The sequence below is a fragment of the Pleurodeles waltl genome, chromosome 11 (assembly GCF_031143425.1).
Source record: "Pleurodeles waltl isolate 20211129_DDA chromosome 11, aPleWal1.hap1.20221129, whole genome shotgun sequence".
In the NCBI taxonomy this organism is placed as follows: Eukaryota; Metazoa; Chordata; class Amphibia; order Caudata; family Salamandridae; genus Pleurodeles; species Pleurodeles waltl.
In genome coordinates this window covers 248,626,694-248,647,504 of record NC_090450.1, presented here as the reverse complement: position 1 = coordinate 248,647,504, position 20,811 = coordinate 248,626,694, and the positions used below count along the sequence as shown (strand labels likewise).

The window sequence follows — 20,811 nt, the reverse complement described above, 5'->3', positions numbered from 1 at the left end:
TAAATTGCTTTTAACATTTCTGGTTAAGAAAATATTTTGCGAAACACGTGCTGGATCTTGAGTTGAACTGAAATGTCAAATGAGAACTGAATCTATGAAGTTAAAACAAAAACAAGAATAAAACAAATCTTTTGGAGAAATTTGGGGGCTAGACTCTGATTTTGAAACAAACACTAATTAATTCTGGAACTCCCACATACATATTACTCAAAGTGTTTTCTAAGTTGATGCATTTGCATTCAGTCTGGAAAAACAAAGGCAGGGACATCTATTTGTGATAAAGAGAGTAATGCTTCTGCTAGCTAAAGGCGTTTCCTCTAAGTTAAACACATTTTGCTATTTCTAGTGACCTGATTGTATGTCTCTTACATTTTTGCTCATTTTATGGGCTGACTTCTTGTGCCTGTTATCAGTCATTGCAGTAGACACAGAACTTGAATAGAATTAATTACAGAAAAACATAGAAATGGCCTTTTGATTAGCTGAAAGGGAGCAGTGTCACTTCCTGTGACCTTTCCGAGGCGGAAGGGAGTCTATGGGCTCATGATTTCACTTTTACTACTCTTATGCTTTTAGTGACGTGTGCTTTCGTTAATTTATTTTTCCCAATGTCACATAATTGTCTTGTGCTGCGGGGCTGTTAGGATACGAGAATCTCTTCAAAGTAGTGACCAAATGCTAGATATTACGACTCTGCAGGAGTAGCAACGATGCCATTGCTTGGGGTGCAAGCAAGGAAAATGGCCCTTTTGACTCCTACTGTTCAGTGGGCCCGTCAGAGTTTTGGGATCCAGTCCCACCTGCCTGCTGCACCAATGATAGCTACGGATCTCAGAACTGAAGATATTTAATTATTTTGATACATTACTATTAGCATAGATGCATGTCTAGGACTCTGTAACTATGTGCTTTCAGAGATCTTTTCTATGTCTGTCCTACATGCAGGGCCATTTTAATCAACATTTTGCCTTGCTCTTGCATCACGCAATGTAAGGCAATGGCAATGCAACACTAAAACACTTTACCAAGCCACTCAAGGCCACTTTGCATGACCCTGCGGTGAGTAGCACATGGCAGCTGAAGTCACTCCATTGAGTTAGTCTGCAGAAGGGAGGTGTTCCATTGGTGGAGTGTGGGGTTTCTGATACAGGTAGCCATGGACTTTGGCACATTCCCAGTTTTACCATGAGTGGGAGACCTGGGATGCATCAAAATGCTATGGCTTACCGGGGGAGGCGTAACAAGGAGAAAAATCTTTATTCCTCCTCATTTTTCCTCTGTCTACAGGCGCTGCATTCTACCACACACATAGAAAGAGGAAAAAGCCTCAGAGGATTGTTTTGTGCAGGAAGATGTTCCTTCGTGCACAAAACCAATCCTGCCAGCAACGCAGGCAACCTTGCACCATGTCGCAAGGGTGCCTGCTTTGGTGCTATGCAGCCAAAAGGGTTCCAGTGGAAGGAGAGGACAGGAGTTTGCCATATAATGTTAAATATAGCACATTTCTGCCCTCTCCTATTCATGCAAAGCCACACAGCAAGGTGTCTTGCTGCATTGCATGACATATTGATAAATCTGCCCCAAAGTTTTCTTGCAGCTTCACTGCAGTTGTATTCAGTAAAAACATTTATCCTGTGTTTTAATTATATATGCATGATGTTGCTGAGTTCATGTGACCTAATTCTGCTAGGCCAATCCCTGAGAGGTTACATTAAAATATTCAGGGTAGACTGCACCTCTCCCTGGAGTGACACTTTGAAGGTGACTCCAGTCAGGGCGGCAAGAGATGGAGTGCCTTTTACTTCGATAATTTCCCTATAGTGGACCCAGAACCAAGAGAACAATGCCATGGTAAGAGTTGTTTAGAACTCCATGAGGGGCTAAAGGCCCCAAGATTCCACCCTCATTACCTTTAGTGGTAGAGTCTTCCTTTCATACTTTTGAAATGTCAACACAAGATTTCGATTACTGATTCACAGACTCCGCAATGGGCTTGATTTCCCAATCTAACAAATACTAAAATTTATGTAATTGATTCTGTCTACACATCGGACGGGTAGGACATGAAGAGGTGCAGAGGATTGGAGCATATTGCTGGCCCGAGAGGAAGGATGAGATTGTGGTAGTTTCACACAGTTTAGACAATTGTCTTACTCTCAATTCCTTCTAAATAAATCAGGTGCAGCTTGAGTACTGATTCTATTCAGATAGCACCGTGTCACAGCTTTGTGTCCAGAAGAAAACAATGGACATCTTTATTTGTTTCCTAGTAATCGTCAATGACATCTTTCACAGTATTTTCTCAGGCAAAACATATACCTAAGTGGAGGTGTCTATATTCTCTGTTCTCCATTATTTGCTTAAGTGGAGGGTGATGCGCTACACTTGGTTTCCACAGCATGGCTATGTGACAAGCCATGCAAATTTAGCTCTAAATCCTAGTAAGGCACTACCGACTAACGTGTAAACATTTATTATATATTATAATCTTTAATGAAAGGTACTTGATTCTTCAAAAGTAATCATAAAACAATAGAGTATTGGCACCCAAAGCAGTGTGTACTTTTCATTAAAAAAGACCATCCATAACAACCCATATTGTAAAGAATAAACAAGATCAGGCATACATTAAGTACAATGTTACAACCACAGGTAAACACACATACGCTATATAAACCGATAGAGTAAGTTCTTTCTTTGACAAATCAGAGTTACGCCCATTGAGCTGAGGTCACTTACCCTCAGCTCAGCAGGTTAAGGGAGGTAGACCATCTGCTGCTGTTCATCAATAGCATCATCATACATTTGCATAACACAGATGAGGCACTAGGAGAATAGTATAGGTGAACAGGGTACCAGCAGTGGATTAAGTAATGCCTTCTTCTTTGAGAAAGCATGAATAATGATAGTAATTGGAGGATATAATATTTAAAACATGGATGACTGCTGTTAGAGGCAGGATATTTACAGTCAAACAAATTAATAGAAAATTTGTGCCAAGTCACTAATCTCATTTCATTTACCTTGTATTGTCGTTACATTATATAGTACTCAATGTACCTGAATGAGTGAAGAAGGACTTTAAGTGAATGGGTAGCCTGCTACTCCATAGGCTGTGTGTAGATGCAAATTAATGACAGTTTGAATGTAAGCTATTTAGGAAGTATTTTGGTGTCTTGCATGATGGTTGTATTGGTGCTCATGTTCTATCAAATGTAGCTGTGCTAGAACATGTAATGGAGAGAGAAGTGTGAGATGTGAGAAATGGTATGCCTGTATAGCATTGTTAAAAGTTGGAAGGGGTGTGCTTTGCAGGAGGGCAAACTAGGGAGCCTTTTGGTATCACCTATGATGAGCAACCACTTGATCTTATGTCGCTACAAGCACATAGCTGCACTTATGCATGGCGTTGATTGGAGGGAAACCATATATAGCTGAACAAATGATTATGCTTAACATTTTATGTGGGGGATTGTTTTTGGTTCTCGGGGGGGATCTGATCTTGCATTATCTGTTGGGACATCCATGCTTAAGGCATTATTCCGTCCATCACTTGTTCTTTTTGCATTTGTCGCCCTAAGTGGGAAGGTATGCCCAGACGTGGGTCCCGTGCTACCCATGCCACTGGAATCAAGCTAGCCTGGCTGATGAGGGGTGAAACCCCAAAACCGGTCCCGGATGCTTGTTTCCAGTCCGGGGAAGACCTGGCCTGGCAGTTCGGGATGGACTCTTCCCGTGGGGAACAGGGTCAAGACTGATTTCCATATGGCTGGGTCCAAACTGTAATGGCATGGGCAGCAACAAAACAATGGATTTAGGCCCAGATCTCTGTACTGGGGATGAACGTTTGACATTGTTCAGCATTCCGTCCATCACTTGTTCTTTTTGCATTTGTCGGCCTATGTGGGAAGGGTATGCCCAGACGTGGGTCCCGTGCATCCCATGCCACTGGATTCAAGCTAGCCTGGTTGATGAGGGTTGAAATCCCGAAACTGGTCCCAGGATGCTTGTTTCCAGTCCAGGGAAGACCTGGCCTGGCAGTTCGGGCTGGACTCTTCCCGTGTGGAACAGCGTCAAGACTGATTTGCATATGGCTGGGTCCAAACTGGAATGGCATGGGCAGCAATAAAACAATGGATTTAGGCCCAGATCTCTGTACTGGGGGTGAATGTTTGACATTGTTCAGCATTCCATCCATCACTTGTTCTTGAAGGCATTATTAGTGGCTTTTGGATAGATACCATTCTGTATCAAATGTTGGGAAAGAGCCACGTCTTTCCACTTTTCTGAATTCTAGGTAGTCATGTATATTTCATGCTTTTGCCTGTCTCAAACTTGATGTTCTGCCCGAATTTTATAGGGCAGGGCAGTTTCTGGGATACCAGTCTGGAGCAAAGGCTTCTTCTTATGTGAAAGTGCTTTCAAAGTTTTTCTCTGTTGGCATTTGTATCAGTGTCACAAAAAGCTCACTGTGCTTAATGGAGGAGCACCAAGCTACGGATGTTTAGAGGCACGTATCTGGTGAGGCTTATGTGATCATAGGGACACATGGTCGGAGGTGTCATGGTGCTGCAGTTTGGATACTCCTAAGTCTTCAAAGTAGGAAGTGAAGTGTCCCTCATTAGATTCCATTTGCATTTGTGTATCCCATTGATAAGAGAGCAGTGTTCTCTTCCATGAAGATGAAGTTCTGAGTAAAGGAGATCTTTCGATCAGTTTTCCTAAGAAAGGAACTTTGCTCAATATTAGGTAGTGAGCTGGGTCTGCTGGGCCAAGGTTTATCTTCCTGATAATCGGACTGATGCACAAGGTTTTGAGGATGGTGGGAAAAGTTTCTCAGGTTAGAAATGTTAACAAAGGTTCTCACCGGTCTAGCATGATTTATGGAGCGTTGGTAATCCTCAAAGGCTTTGGGAAAGTTAGACTTTCACATGATCCCTTCAGTGCCAAATAGGTGAGGTCAGTCATTGTGTCCACTGATGTATTAACTTGTCATGGGATTAAATGACCAGTTTGGTAGATGAGAAGTTTGGTAGAACTCTGGATCTCTCCTAAATATGACATGGAGTTTATAACTGTTCAGATTCAATGGTGTTGAATGGTTTGTCACAACATTCATTAATAATTTCATATTTTGTTTTAGGAAAAACACACCAATTTTCCTGGAATAATAAATGCAGCTATACATAACATGAACTTTGGACTCAGGTAATTTGCACATTCATTTTTACTTACAGTAAATGATAATCAGCAGGCGCTCTTATAGGTGCTCTCTAGCAATTAATAAGCTGCACTCTTAATTTGACTATTCACAGCAGGCTAATGCCGTTTCGGCAAAAACATATTTAAACAAGCATTGGCAAAGCCACTTAATCCGACATTTCACCAGGGAAAGTGTTTGGTAAAAGTAGACCTTGTCTGTGTTGCCCCAGCTATCTTAGAAAGAAAATTCCACATTGAAGTAACATCTTCAACACCTTAGGCTACAACAATATGTAGTATGGGAGTAGACCCCTTGCTGTGAACAGACTGCATTAGCAGTATTGCACTGCACCTTCAAAGATTGTTATGAAAAAGAGTCAGAAGATGAGGTCTGTGTGGTAACATCTTCACCACTTCACAAACTGGTATACAATCTCATGCTATGATGGATATAAGAAATCTTGTTATTAGTTATTTGTACCCACCTGGAGTAATAATCACAGACTTGTCAGGATGAACCATAATAGTCACTAAATAAACCTGAACTCAACCCATGGTAGTTATGATACAGAGTGGACAGACATATCATAGAGGTAATATGTAAATTATTTCTGCAGTACTATAAACAGAAATACATTTGAAATACAACACAATAAAAATCTTCAAACAAATTAAACAATAGCGCAACATTGAATAAACAAAATTAAACCAAAATAACAAAAATCCAATTAGGTAAACCAGAGTTATGAGTTTTTAACATTTTAACTAGCAATAGTGCCAAGAAGCACAAAGTGCAAATGATAGTCAATGGTCCAGTAGAACAGGACCTAGGCACAGGTTCAATCCTCTTCTGATCTTCCACAAGTCCAAGAGTGTTCTGAAGTGGGTGCCTGGAGATTCCACATTTATTCCTGGCACAAGCTAGTGGGTAGGTATGAGCCCTGGGGCACTCAAATCAATGGGGTAAAGATTCCCATGCAAATCTTGCCCAAGTTTCACCTACTTTGGGCATTTTCAAGATGGCTCATTTCTTCGTCCACATTAAACTTGGGTTCTGAGGGCCTGGGGTTGTGTGTTAGTAGTGTACTAATCTAATCCGCATGTCCTCCTAAATCTAGCACTAAAATCCAGTCTCAGAAGTCTGGTAGGGAAAAGCTGAGCTTTCATCAACCAGGCGGTGTATACAGACAATTTGTTCTGGCATTCTGTTTCCCCCTTTAAAGTGTACCCCCAATGTCATACGAAAAGTCCATTCAGGCCTGCCAAGCAGGTCCTAACCCTCCAGCAGGATACTGTGGTGTCAACAAGAGGCACATTGTGATGGAGGCCTGTCTGGTGGGAGGGACAACAGAAGGGTGGCATTCTTGGTGTTAGATGCATCTGCTTGTGATAGGGTAGTTGTCCTCATCATGAAAAAAAGTGTTTTTCACTACTGCAAGTCCTACCTCTCCCAGGAAAACATTGGGGTACCTTATTACATTTAATAAATGATAGCTTTTGCTTGGTTACAGGTAGAAATGTGATGTTTGGTCTCTAGGCAATAGCATTTTAAAATCCTTTTTAATGGTAAAGTCAGATTTTGAGTCACAATTCTGAAAATGCCAGGTTTAGAAAGTTGTCATTTTCTTCTTCTAACCATTTGGTGCCTGCAGCCCATGTCCTCAGTCACATGACTAGGTATAGTTGGCCTTTGTGAATCCTTAAAAATTGTTCCTCTTTCTCTGTGACAATGTCAAATTCTCGCTCAGTTTATGATGACATGGGCATGCCACCGTTCCCAAGTAGCAATATAGGATTACCTAATAGGAGGAGTGTTCTGTGTAATATGACCTACCCATCTAAAAAAGGTGGGGCACCAGTTTCATAAAGTATGGTTTGCGGTTATGAGGAAATCGCACTGTTAGAGTGCCATGAGCCACTTCACGATAACCAGACACCGTTTTAACAAATAAATGTCAAGTGTATGATTGCATGTATATCAGAATGATATGTCAGCACTGATGTCTTGTGACATTAATCACAAATGCATATGTGTACCTCAACTAGGTACCACATGTTGAGTATAAATGAATATTGATTGTAACACCCCCTCCATAACAATCTGAATTTGCTTTTTTCCCAAACACAAGAGTCCAGTGTGAAAATGGCAATCAGTAGACAAGTAATATCTCACCTTGTATTCTCGATTAGGATGCATGTGTTTGAATGTTGCAAAATAATTTCTGGGCCAGTGTGTTTGTCCTGATGATAGCCCTGGACCCAATGGGCTATCTGTTATAGGGTTGAAACATTTCCACCAGCAATTAGGGCTGAAGGACCATTATAGCTTAACCCCTTCTTTCTTTCATTATAATTTTTAAACTTACACAAACAACCACTAATAAAGGGATTCCTTGCTTGGTTTGAGGTAATTTTATTATCTTTTGAGGACCCCAGTTTCGAATATCTAAAGTGCTCCCTAAAATATAGTCGAGCCCATCCTGGTTTATAGGGACCAGGATGAGTCCAATGATAAAGCAAGCCACTGCTAAAGTGGATGAGGGTCTAACAAAAAAGAATAAGCCTTTTTCTATAGGCAGGGTGCCTATCAGAGGTTAAAAATATTGTTAATTACCAAGCAGGGGAGATTTTTGTCTGTCGGTGTTGCCTCCCAAACAGTGTTACAAAGAGGGACCGGAAACCGGCAGGATGAGCCACCCTGACAAGTTGGGTGGGGGTGGAGCTGTCACCTACCACACTTGCAGTTCAATATGGGCTGCCTTCTGCACTCACAATTGTTCAGGGGAAAGGCAAAAAGCAAACTAAGAAAGGACCTATATTTGAAAACAACAGTACACATTTTTCAAAAATTCATCAAAAAAGACAAATGATAAAGAATAAGTGTGCAAAAGGATTGTGCTTCTTCCCAGCCACGGACTCAGAAGTTGTCCAGGCAGTTGTGAATGAATGTAATTCTGATTTGCCCCTGCAATTATTAATCCAATTGTTCCATCTGTTGAGAAGAACCACGAGGAAGTATCTCCCCCATCGAAGACAGGCCCACTGAGCTCTGCAAGTTTTGTTGTTTGCTGTCCTGTACTCCCCTAATTCCCAAGCCATGATGTTCACCAATGTTCTAAGAACGGAAAACTCTAACTGTTTGCGTGAGTTGAAAATTACGAATACTTCAGCTGCTCATCCATACTAGATTTTTGTTTTGTTTTTTGATAATCAAGTATTGCCAGCGAGCAGATAATTTATTTTGAATTATCTGTCTGATATTGAAGCTTTGAAGATGATCTATGGTAGTGATATAAAGCTAATTCACATTTTAGATTCAGCTCAGGGTACAGGAACAAGAGTTTAATTTCCTTCAAAAATAGTTGCTCAATTACGTTTACAAAATTGCAGTTATTTTCTTTGTCAGACATTGATATTGTAGTGTGTTCCTATGAGAAAAGGCTTTCAAACAACTTGTAGTTTTATCATAAAAGCTGGGAGCATTATGGTGGTTCAGTTGAACGACATTTCCCAAATATTGCTCCATGGGGCCAGGAAGGAAAGACAGTAGTTTCAGTGGGACACGGGGCAAGGCAAGTTTCTATATTTCATCAGATTAATGACAGAAAGATGCAGAGTGATGATGACACCAGCCATTGCGACGGGCTCGTGGAGCCCTAATAACAATCGCCTCCTGGGGTACTACCTACATTATCATAGATAACACTGGCGTGGGAGTGATATCCTGGTACATTGCAGGCTTTTTCCATGCTAGGAATCTATTAGATCTGCTGGTTAGTCTCAATGCTGAATAATTTGTATCCAGGAAACATGATCTATTAATGATTATCAAGGTAATAACTTTTATGCGTTAAGCTGTCCAGCAGTCCCCTCTAATAGGAGTCATGCGTGTCCGGGGATTGCAAATTTATTGTCTAATAAAATTGCCTGGTCCTATAGCTTTCACTGTTATACCTCAAAATTGTTACAATGTGTAAAGATATGGAGCACATTTGAAAAAGAGTTGGAAGCTATCTTCTTCCTTTTTAGTAAATATGTATATTTCCCCTGGATCAACCTATTCACATCTGGGTAAATCTTAATTTGCTTTCATATCACGTATTGCTAAAGCCCAAAAACTTAAAAAACTGTAGGTCTGGTAGGTGATCTGAATGCAAAAGTGTCTGACCAGGAAGTAAGAGTTTTGGCTGATTTGGAAAGTGAGAAAGCTCTTAATATACCTCCTGTGATATTCGTAGATAAAATAAAAACTGACTCACAAAGTAGTCCACTCTTGGAGCAATTAAGAAAAAAATGAATATCTAATTGTGACTAGGAGATTAGACAATGACATCCCACAAATTATAGACATAAAAGTATTTTGTTTTTGTCAAGGGGATCACCGGGATTTGCATTTCATCTGGGGTTGTTTATGCACCCAAAGGAATAGAATTGTTGGGATTATGAGCATCGTTTGGGACCCCCAGGTCTCGGAAATTCATGATTTCCCAGGCCCAAGGTTCCAGCTAAACCGCCAGGGAATACAGGAACATCCCCATGGCAGTGCTTTGACTATTTTCCAGGTGTTTGTTACTTTGCACTATCCTTTAGCTAAGACCTGTTCATCCATGTAATCAATGGTATGTACTTCTGGCAAGCATGTCTGTGGGATGGTGGGGTGATGGTGTTTAAGGCCAGACAACTTAAAAAAAATACAAAGCAAGGTTGAGTAGGAGACTAAAGAGGGTGTGAAAAAACCCAAAACTACCTATATTTGGTGAGGCTGAAATGAGGCACTTCTGTAGAAGAAAAAATGTTTTTACTTGGCGATACATTACAAAATGGCACAGTATGAGAAGAGGCAAGAAATCCAAATGCATTGTGGATGGTATTTGAAGCAAGCACTTTAGCCAAAAACTGTATCGACAAAACAATTGGCTCATGGGATGCAACGATGTTCGATAAAGATTTCATTGCTGAAAGCCATAAAGCGAAAGGAGTATTGTTCTTTGAAGATTACATTGCCTACAGAGTAATCAATAGTAAACATTTATAGCACACATCTTTGTGCCTTTCCTAGATCTTCCAGGCTTGGCATTTTTTTTACAGCCATGGGTATTGCTTTTTATTTCTTTCAGATGTAATGCATTCAAGGGCTCCTTCCTTGCCAATTTAGCTTTTCACAGATATTTCATTTTCTGCTTCTATTCATTAACATCAATGAGACCCTTAACCTCTTAGCTGCTGGGCCTTTTCCCCCCCCCCAGTGCTGAGCCCTTTTTTGGCTATTTGGGGTAGTTCGCGCTTAGGCCTTCATAACTTTTTGTCCACATAAGCTATCCACGCCAAATTTGCGTCCTTTTTTTCCAACATCCTAGGGATTCTAATGGTACCCAGAGTTTGTGGTTTCCCCTGGAGGAGACCAAGAAAATAGCCAAAATACAGTGAAAATTTAGTTTTTTCAAAAAAAATGGGAAAAAGGGCTGCCGAAGAAGGCTTGTGGTTTTTCCCCTGAAAATGCCATCAACAAAGGGTTTCTGGTGCTGAAATCACTATCTTTCCTTCTTTCAGGAACGGAAAGAATTGAATCAGAAAAACACATTTTTCAACACAAATTTGGCATTTTACTGGGACATACCTCATTTTTACTATTTTTGGTGCTTTCAGCCTCCTTCCAGTTAGTGACAGGAATGGGTGTGAAACCAATGCTGGATCCCGGAAAGCTAAACATTTCTGAAAACTAGACAAAATTCTGAATTCAGCAAGGGGTCATCTGTGTAGATCCTACAAGGTTTTCCTACAGAAAATAACAGCTGAAATAAACAAATATTGAAATTGAGCTGAAAACAACAGCCATTTTTCTTTATGTTTTACTCTGTAACTTTTTCCTGCTATGTCATATTTCTGAAAGCAATATACCGTTTTGCCTGCTGGACTCTTCTAGTTGCGGGGATATAAAGGGCTTGTAGGTTCATCAAGAAACCTAGGTACCCAGAGCAAATAAATGAGCTGCACCCTGCAGTTGGTTTTCATTCTATACTGGGTAAACAGCAATTCATTTGCTGAAATATGAAGAGTGAAAAATAGGCATCGAGAAAACCTTTGCATTTCCAAAATGGGCTCAAGATAAGGTTTTGAGGAGCAGTGGTTATTTGCACATCTCTGAATTCCGGGGTGCCCATACTAGCATGTGAATTGCAGGGCATTTCTCAAATAGACGTCTTTTTTACACATTCTCTTATATTTGGAAGGAAAAAATATAGAGAAAGATAAGGGGCAATAACACTTGTTTTGCTATTCTCTGTTCCCCCAAGTCTCCCGATAAAAATGATACCTCACTTGTGTGGGTAGGCCTAGCGCCCGCGACAGGAAATGCCCCAAAACACAACGTGGACACATCCCATTTTTTTGACAGAAAACTGAGCTGTTTTTTGCAAAGTGCCTAGCTGTGGATTTTGGCCTCTAGCTCAGCCGGCACCTGGGGAAACCTACCAACCCTATGCATTTTTTTAAACTAGAGACATAGGGGAATCCAAGATGGGGTGACTTGTGGGGCTCTGACCAGGTTCTGTTACCTAGAATCCTTTGCAAACCTCAAAACGTGGCTAAAAAAACACGTTTTCCTCTCATTTCGGTGACAGAAAGTTCTGGAATCTGAGAGGAGCCACAAATTTCCTTCCACCCAGCGTTCCCCCAAGTCTCCCGATAAAAATTATACCTCACTTGTGTGGGTAGGCCTAGCGCCCGCGACAGGAAATGCCCCAAAACACAACGTGGACACATCAAATTTTTTGCCAGAATACAGAGCTGTTTTTTGCAAAGTGCCTACCTGTAGATTTTGGCCTATAGCTCAGCCGGCACATAGGGAAACCTACCAAACCTGTGCATTTTTGAAAACTAGAGACCTAGGGGAATCCAAGATGGGCGTGACTTTTGGGGCTCTGACCAGGTTCTGTTACCCTAAATCCTTTGCAAACGTCAAAACGTGGCTAAAAAAACACGTTTTCCTCACATTTCAGTGACAGAAAGTTCTGAAATCTGAGAGGAGCCACAAATTTCCTTCCACCCAGCGTTCCCCCAAGTCTCCCGATAAAAATGATACCTCACTTGTGTGGGTAGGCCTAGCGCCCGCGACAGGAAATGCCCCAAAACACAACGTGGACACATCACATTTTTTGACAGAATACAGAGCTGTTTTTTGCAAAGTGCCTACCTGTAGATTTTGGCCTACAGCTCAGCCGGCACATAGGGAAACCTACCAAACCTGTGCATTTTTGAAAACTAGAGACCTAGGAGAATCCAAGATGGGGTGACTTGTGGGGCTCTGACCAGGTTCTGTTACCCAGAATCCTTTGCAAACCTCAAAACGTGGCTAAAAAAACACGTTTTCCTCACATTTCAGTGACAGAAAGTTCTGAAATCTGAGAGGAGCCACAAATTTCCTTCCACCCAGTGTTCCCCCAAGTCTCCCGATAAAAATGATACCTCACTTGTGTGGGTAGGCCTGGTGCCCGCGACAGGAATAGATCATACAACGGTCAATGTTGGTCCTTACATGAGGCAGCTGTTGACTCTGGGGTGATCCATTCCTGACGCAGGCACTAGGTGTAGGCACTCAAGTGGGGTAGTGTTTTTATCAGGACAGGTGAGGAGTCACTGGGTGGTAGGAATTTTGTGGATCCCAGCATATTCCTGTAGTTTGTGTGACAGAAATGCGAGAAAAATAGAGTTTTTATTCAACATTTCAGCTTTGCAGGGTATTCTGGGTAAGAAAACTTTGGGGAATCCACACAAGTCACACCTCTGTGGACTCCCCCGAATGTCTAGTTTCCAGAAATGTTTGGGTTTAGTGTGTTTCTCTATATGGCCGCCGAACCCAGGACCAAAAACACAGGTGCCTGCCTTACAAAACCAGTTTGTTTTGCCATAGATAATTTTGATGTCTCCACAATACGATTTGGGCGGTGGAATTTGGGGCTGAACTAAATTGGGGAGCTCCCAAGAGAGCACTCTCTCTCTCTCTGCTTGCCGCCGCATTCACCTGCTCTCTGGGTTGGGCTAACCCACTATTACCCAGTTGCACAAACAGCTTGCGAAGGGACAGCAGGACTGTCCTCATCACCTCCCTCATAATGTACTGGAAGAGGAGTTATCGAATGGGACTCCTCCGACTGAAAAATCACTCCCAGAGTCTGCACCATTGTCCTATCCCTCAGATGCTGTCTCAGTATCTGATGTCTCAGTCTCTGATCCTATGTCAGAGCGGTCCTCTATAACCCGAGTGCAGGCAGCAGTCATCCATCAAGATGCCATCTCTGCTATTGGCTAAACTGTTGCTCTAAAACACTTGCCTACGTAGACAGTCACAAAATCGATGGTGTGTGTGAGATACATGCAACAGTAGAGGCCACCTTACCTGCGCTTCTTCCCTCAATCAGCACGTTCTTTCAAGACACTCAAAAAACACCTTGTCACATACCATTCGTCACAGTCTTTAGCACCTCCTGCGCCCAGTCCAACAATCATTATTGGTGCTCCCACTCCCTCCTCCTCGGATTCCCTCATTACCACCCAGCAAAAGTGCCCTTCATCTCTCCATAGCCGCCCTCCACCCCGCACATACATTTCATTGGTATTATAGCGCAGGTAATGGCTGACTTTACTAATGTACTCAGCTATTTACATAAAATACAGATTTGCTCTTTGCAGTAGGCATATAAACCTTCTGCGCTTCTTTATGGCACTAAAACTGCCACTAGACAAGTCTGACCCTTTTCCCCCCAGGGAAACCACACACATATTGACAAAAGTGATATATATATGACAGCCAACCACCTGAAACTCAACTCAAGCAAAACCAAAATAATACTCTTTGGCCCACACAAAAACACCTGGGACCCCTCATGGTGGCCCACCACGCTAGGCCCTGTACCCACCCCCGCCAACCAAGCACGCAACCTCGGCATCATCCTAGACTCCTCCCTCTCGATGACCCAACAAATCAAAGCTCTCACCTCCTCATGCTTCAACACACTCCGTATACTAAAAAAAACATTCAAATGGATCCCCACAGAGACCAGAAAAACTGTCACTCACGCACTCATCAGCAGCAGACTTGATTACGGAAACGCCCTCTACGCCGGCACCACTCTAAAACTCAAACGCAAACTACACGCATCCAGAACTCAGCGGCACGACTCATCCTCGACCTCCCCCGACACAAACACATCTCTCCACACCTCAAATCCCTCCACTGGCTCCCCATTGACAAAAGGATCACCTTCAAGATCCTCATCCTCGCACACAAATCACTCCACAACACAGGCCCTGCCTACCTCAACGAGAGTCACCTTCCACACCCCCACACGAACCCTCCGCTCAGCTGACCTCTCTCTCGCCTCTGTCCCCCACATCAATCACACCACCACCGGGGGCAGATCCTTCTCCTACCTTGCACCCAAAACCTGGAACGCCCTCCCAACCCACCTTCGCAAGACCCAAAACCTACTTCTTTTCAGGAAGGGCCTCAAAACCTGGTTTTTCGAACAGTGAACCTCCCAGCCCCTTTCCCTCCCCCCGCACCCCCCAGCGCCTTGAGACCCTCACGGGTGAGTAGCTCGCTTTATAAATCTTTGATTGATTGATTGATATATATAGATCTATCTCTATATATATCTATCTATCTACATAGATATATCTATAGATATATCCATGTACATAGATATATCTACATAGATATATCTATATATATAGATCTATATATAGATCTATTTTTTTTAGTTGTTGTATGGTTTCCTTGGGGGCCAAAATGGCCCCCAGGGAAACCCTACAGCATCTAAAAAAAATATTGCCCCCACAGGGGGTCGCCCTGCCCACGGGCGACCCCCTGTCCTTTTTTTTATTTTTTATTATTACTTAAAAAATAAAAATAAATCCCCTGTGGGGGCGCGATTGCGCCCCCCCCCTCCAGGGGGCACCTACCTTTTTAAAAAAAAATATATGCCCCCGGGTGGGGGCTGGCCCGTTTTCCGAGGGGGCCGATCCCCCCAAGTGAAATCCCTTGCGTCTAGTGGTGTTTCCTGGCCCCGGATCGCAGCACAGCTGCGATCAGGGGCCAGGAAACACTTTCAGAAGGCCTCGTAAGAAAGGGGAGACTCTCCCCTTTCTTACGAGGCCTTCTGAAACTGTTTCCTGGCCCCCAATTGCAGCACAGCTGAAAGTGTTGTCGGGGGCCAGGAAACAGTTTCAGAAGGCCTCGTAAGAAAGGGAAGAGTCTCCCCTTTCTCACAAGGCCTTTTGAAAGTGTTTCCTGGCCCCCCGATCGCAGCTGTGCTGCGATCGGGGGGCCAGGAAACCTGAAAGTGTTTCCTGGCCCCCGATCGCAGCACAGCTGCGACCGGGGGCCAGGAAACACTTTCAGGAAGGCCTTGAAGGCCTCGCGGCGCGCTGACGTCACAAAGGGGCGGGTGGGGGGCGGGGGGAGACACGGAAGCTTCCGTGTCTCCCGGGGTGAAAAAAATTAAATCCTCGGGTGCGACACACCCGAGGATTTATTAACACCCTCCCTGGTGTCGGCCACTGGTCGTGACCCGCACCAGGGAGGTAGTGCGGGCGTACTGAAGGGGTTAAGGTAATTTACCAGTCGATAAACTATAAAATGTACATACTGGTATACAAACCACAACAAACTTCAATATGCACAAAATGCATTTCTTAGGTTTATTAGCACCAGCAGGCATCAGAAGGCTGTTTAGCATTAACTACAGCTTGAAAAGAAGGGGGTAAAATGAGCAAGCAAACACCTCAATGAGGTCACAGCAACTGATGATGAAGCCCTGTTTCTGTTATATTATGTGTCATATGTCTATATGAATGATATGCAGATATACCTGCAGTTGGTTCATTTCTAAATACTCCCATTTTTCAGATGGTAAGCGAACTTAGGTCCAGATGTTTCAAACACTGATGGCAAACTACTGGTTCCAATTTTGAGGCCAGCCTTTTTTGCGATCAGTGTGGAAGTTTGCGAACTGACCAGTGTACTAATAGGTTAGTTCACATTATTCCAAATCATAGTGTGTCGCAATCTGACCTATTTCAGCAGTATTCATGAGGTAGGTAGTAAATTGTAATTCACTACGATTGGATGCCAGCCCAGGGACGCTGGCCTCTTGTGATCAGCAGTCCACCGTGTCTTTGATCACATTTGAATAAAGTATGTTTTTGTAAGCAGCCGATTTTTCTGAAAAGAACAGGTATATTTTTAAGAAAAAAAAATACTTTAAAAAAGTTGAAGAGTTGAGGTCCCCTGCACCATAGCCCACTCCCAAATAAACTTTCTTTTTTACATTCAAAAAGGAGAATGTTCACCTGAGAGCCCTTCTCCTTTGTGAATGGTTTACCACTCTAATTTGGGAATGGGTAACTTTCCAATGTTTTGCTGCCAGGTTTCGGGCACAAAACACTGATATATTGTATAATAATTTGCTATTTGGAAAGGACACCATAAACACCCCCCTTTCAACTAGCAATTCATAATGCATTTCTAAACTAATTTAGCAATTCAGTAACCTATTACTGAATCAGTAAATGGGTTTAATACATGTTCATAAGCAATTTAGTGAGCACAATCCCTATGATTCGGTATACTGCAGGGTTTGCACCTTTTAAATGGATTAATCTCTCTGACTCCATAGCGCATCCCCAGTTTTCTAACTTGATGGCATATTCTCCCACAAAGAGGCTAACTACACTCTCTGGAAGCTAGAGTCTTATTTTATCTATTAGCTATATTTACGTAGCGCAGATCTAGCCACGTGGGTAAAAGAGTGCTTTACATATAATAGAAAATACAATGAAAAACAATATATGATGACCAACTACGTTGATATAAAGGAAATCAAGAGCAAACTGTAGGGAGAGAAGAATGAGTGAGAGATTCAAGAAGGTGAAGACATAGGTTTAAAAATGTACGCCTTTAGAGCCATCTTGAATAGGAAGGCCTCCAGGTTTTTCTGCAAGAAAGTAGGGATTCATTCATTTCAACTGCAAGACTACGATAATCACGAGAAGGCTCGGCTCAGTCTTGGTCTGATTTAATTTCGGGATCTCTAACATTATATGAGAATTATTACTGGTGTTTCTTTCACCTCTCAATGTAAGCCATTTGTCTTTTAGGTAGCTGGCACATCCACCTGAATGGCTTTATGTGTCACTTTTATACTCTTGATATGAATTGGATTCTGCCTTCTAACAGCAGCCAGTGGGTATCTCTCAGGGTAGCAATGATGTGGTCTGATTTTTGCCACTCTGAGTTTCTGTGCAGATACAAGTGAGATTGCTTTTTATGCATAAGTAAGGCATTATGGCCCATATTTATACTTTTTTAGCGCCGCATTTGCGTCATTTTTTGACGCAAAAACGGCGTAAACTTACACAATATAATTGGATTTTGTAAGTTTCAGCCACTTTGCGTAAAAAAATTACGCAAATGCAGCTCTAAAAAGTATAAATTTCGACCTTTATGTCTAAATTAGAGATTGCCTGTGCCTCTATCATAGATGCAAAATCTTCCTGTGGGATATATGGTTACAGTTTCTTAGGAAGATGGATCTGACATTGTGATGCTATTGCCAGTTTAGCAATGTATGCAGATGTGGAATTTTTAATTCTATTTTGAAACCCAAGGATTGTGCTATGTTGACCAAAGTTGGAGAGAGTCCTCTGTCTTTTAGGGTACAAGGCCAGACTTGCACTGGAGGCGGGTTTGTGAGTATGTAAAGAAGTAGGAAGTCAATTTTACCGGGGTTTAATTTGAGAGATAATTTGTCCATCCAACACTTGAGTTTCCCCAAGAATGTTTTCAATGCCTCAATGTTACCTTGTTTGGATATTGTGATGTAATATTGGATATTGTCTGCATGATGGTGTACATTTATGCCATTCATGATTTCCCAAATAACTCATTACTTTACCGGCTTTGAGTGGTCAAAGCAGAGCCAGTGGCATGTGCTCACCTTAAAGGGAACTGAACATGCCTCAGCCCTTTCATCCATTTTATATAGTCAAGTCAGCCTCTGCCTACTATAGTGAGAGCCTACGGTCCATCCTTGTGATGGTTAGTTTTGTAATTCTCTTGCTTCCTGTATCCACCATGTTCTCCTGCCTCCATCAGTCACGGAAGTACCTGTGGCAAAGTGGAAGCTGAATGCAGTTCATAATGGGTTCCTATAAGCTCCAAATCTTTTCAGAGGGTGCCAAGTCATTGTTCTGCTGCTCTGTAGGGCAGCACACAGTGCTACACCATGCTACACAACACTGGTTTCATTCAGAAGGCCAAAGGCAGCTCCAGCACCCTGGACAGAAATGAATTACTGCAGGTGGGGAAACTGTTACTTAGATATGTGGTGCTTGGAGCCAGAGATATGTGTATACCACCGGAAGATAAAAATCAGTTGGAAGAATTTTCATTTAACCAGATACTACAGAGAGTTTGGACACATGTGATGGCTGTATGAACACTTTTCATCTCCTTTGCATGACAATGTACAGCTTAATTGAGCTATATTTGAACATTCTGAAAGACATGGCAATGGGGGACAGAGGGGTGTCTAGTCACTTCACCAAGTACAGAAAATCATTTATCACACACAGAGGTTTTATGAACTCTATTAAACTGTCCAGCAAAAGAGTCAAAAATGCCATCCATGTTCATGTTGTGCACAGGCCTTCAGCAGTATCTGCAGAGTAAATCCAAGCTCTAGAAACTCTGGCAGATTAGTACTGGTGAAGCGAAAGCTCTGTCTCATCAATGTTCTTCAATTGGTCTTCAGTCATCGGAAGCCGTTTTGTGCTACTTGGAGCTAGAGCCTGGAGCTCACAGAGAACTCCTGAATAGCAAATCTGAGGCTCCGGATCAATGCACGGATACATTCTCTAGGTTAATCCCAATATGAAGTATTGCTCTTAGAAAGGCTCTAATTGCTAAGGGAAATACTTCAAGGGTGACAGAAGACCTGTTTGGTCTGAATGTGGCCATTTTCAACTTCTTTAACCTGGTGCTGGGGTGTGATGGACATGAAAGGCTGTATGACTGAAGGATGGTCTGGGCTTTTTTCCAGTTCTGGGATTTCTACCCTATTTAAGACAGTTGAAGAAAATTACCCATAGAGAGAGCGGGTGGTTACACCACCTTAGTGGCTGTATCTGCTCCTCAAATTTTAATAAATGCCTATCAATGGTGTTGGAATTTACACTATCAAATGTAGTGTACATAGTCAGTTACCAGATACCTGGCGTCCCCAATATGCAGCATTAATTTTCAAAAAATATTATGTAGGGCAGCCCTTTCTTTCCAAGAAAAGTTGCTTCAATTGCCTTGGCTATCATTCACAGAATTAAAGCTGCCAGGCACAGGGGCAGTCTGGTCACCTCACACTGGTGAGCTTTGTCCTTCACTGTGTGTGTGGTGAAGTTAATTCCACCCTTTGGCAGAGTGGGTGTCTGGGCTGTTGAAGTCTCATGCAGCTGCAACTCTAGCACCTGTGTAACACTAAGGGGCTTATGTACAAGCCCCATGGTGCAGGGCAACGCAGCAAGTGACCTTGATGTGCAGCTCTGTGCCACAGGAAAAGGGCAGAAATGCATTATATCTACAGGACATGGTGCATTTCTGTCCCCTAACATTCGTGCTGGTGCACAATTGGCTGCCTAGCGGTGACATCTTCCTGCACAAAAACAATACATGGAGACTTGTTCTTCTTTCTATGTGTGCTACAGTATGCAGCACACTTAGAAAGTGGAAAAACAAGGAGACATAAAGATATTTCTCCTAGTTCCTCCTCCCCTGGGGAGGCGTCATATTTTGACGCATTCCCAGGTTTACAGATTCTTGTAAATCTCAGAATGTGTCAAAACCCATGGGTGTTACATGGGAAAACCCACTTCAACCCCCATGAAACACTTCCCTGATGCAGTGTAAGGCAATCTAGCGATTTGTGCTGAATTGCCTTACATCATATCTACAAGGCTATGAAAAGCCACGCAAAGTGGCTTTGCACGGCCTTGTCGATATGGGCCTGCACTATGTGCTGCCAGTTCATCACAAAAAAGTGATTCACCAACGGCGCACAGGGCTTGTAAATAAGCCTCACAATTGGGCAGCTGGACAACTGGTGGTGCAGGCAGAAATTCCATCATTTTGTTAATTACCTCCCTCCGTTAAATTAAGCCTATGAAAATGTGTTTAATTTTTACTAATTTTCCTGACATTGTCTTTGGTAGACTTTAATTCAATTGATTGCATTTAAGTTTTTTTTTTCCCTGCCCTGCAAACTTTAAAACGTATATCCATTATCCTCAATGTTGTGATATTTGTCCAGTTTATTTTACATCTGTATAGGTGAATGTCATATAATAATGCAATTAGATGCACAACAAAATTGCATGCTGTTGGAATTTCTGAGACCTTTTTTCAACTGAAAATAGGATTTGGGGTAATGTAGTTAAATCAGCATTATGTCAAACCGAGAAAACTGTATTGGATTATGTAAATGTTAAGCTAGAAAAGAAAGTACTTTTCAGGGCACCGTATTCCGTCTGCTGGACATTGAGGATGGAGATATAGGGACC

The 20,811-nt window shown here is 42.4% G+C and overlaps 1 protein-coding gene across 2 annotated transcripts in view; it reads right to left on the bottom strand.

Annotated features, from left to right (window-relative positions):
- The window catches only part of NYAP2 (neuronal tyrosine-phosphorylated phosphoinositide-3-kinase adaptor 2), a 1,263,566-nt gene that overhangs the window by 750,957 nt on the left and 491,798 nt on the right, over positions 1-20,811 (bottom strand). The window lies entirely within an intron of this gene.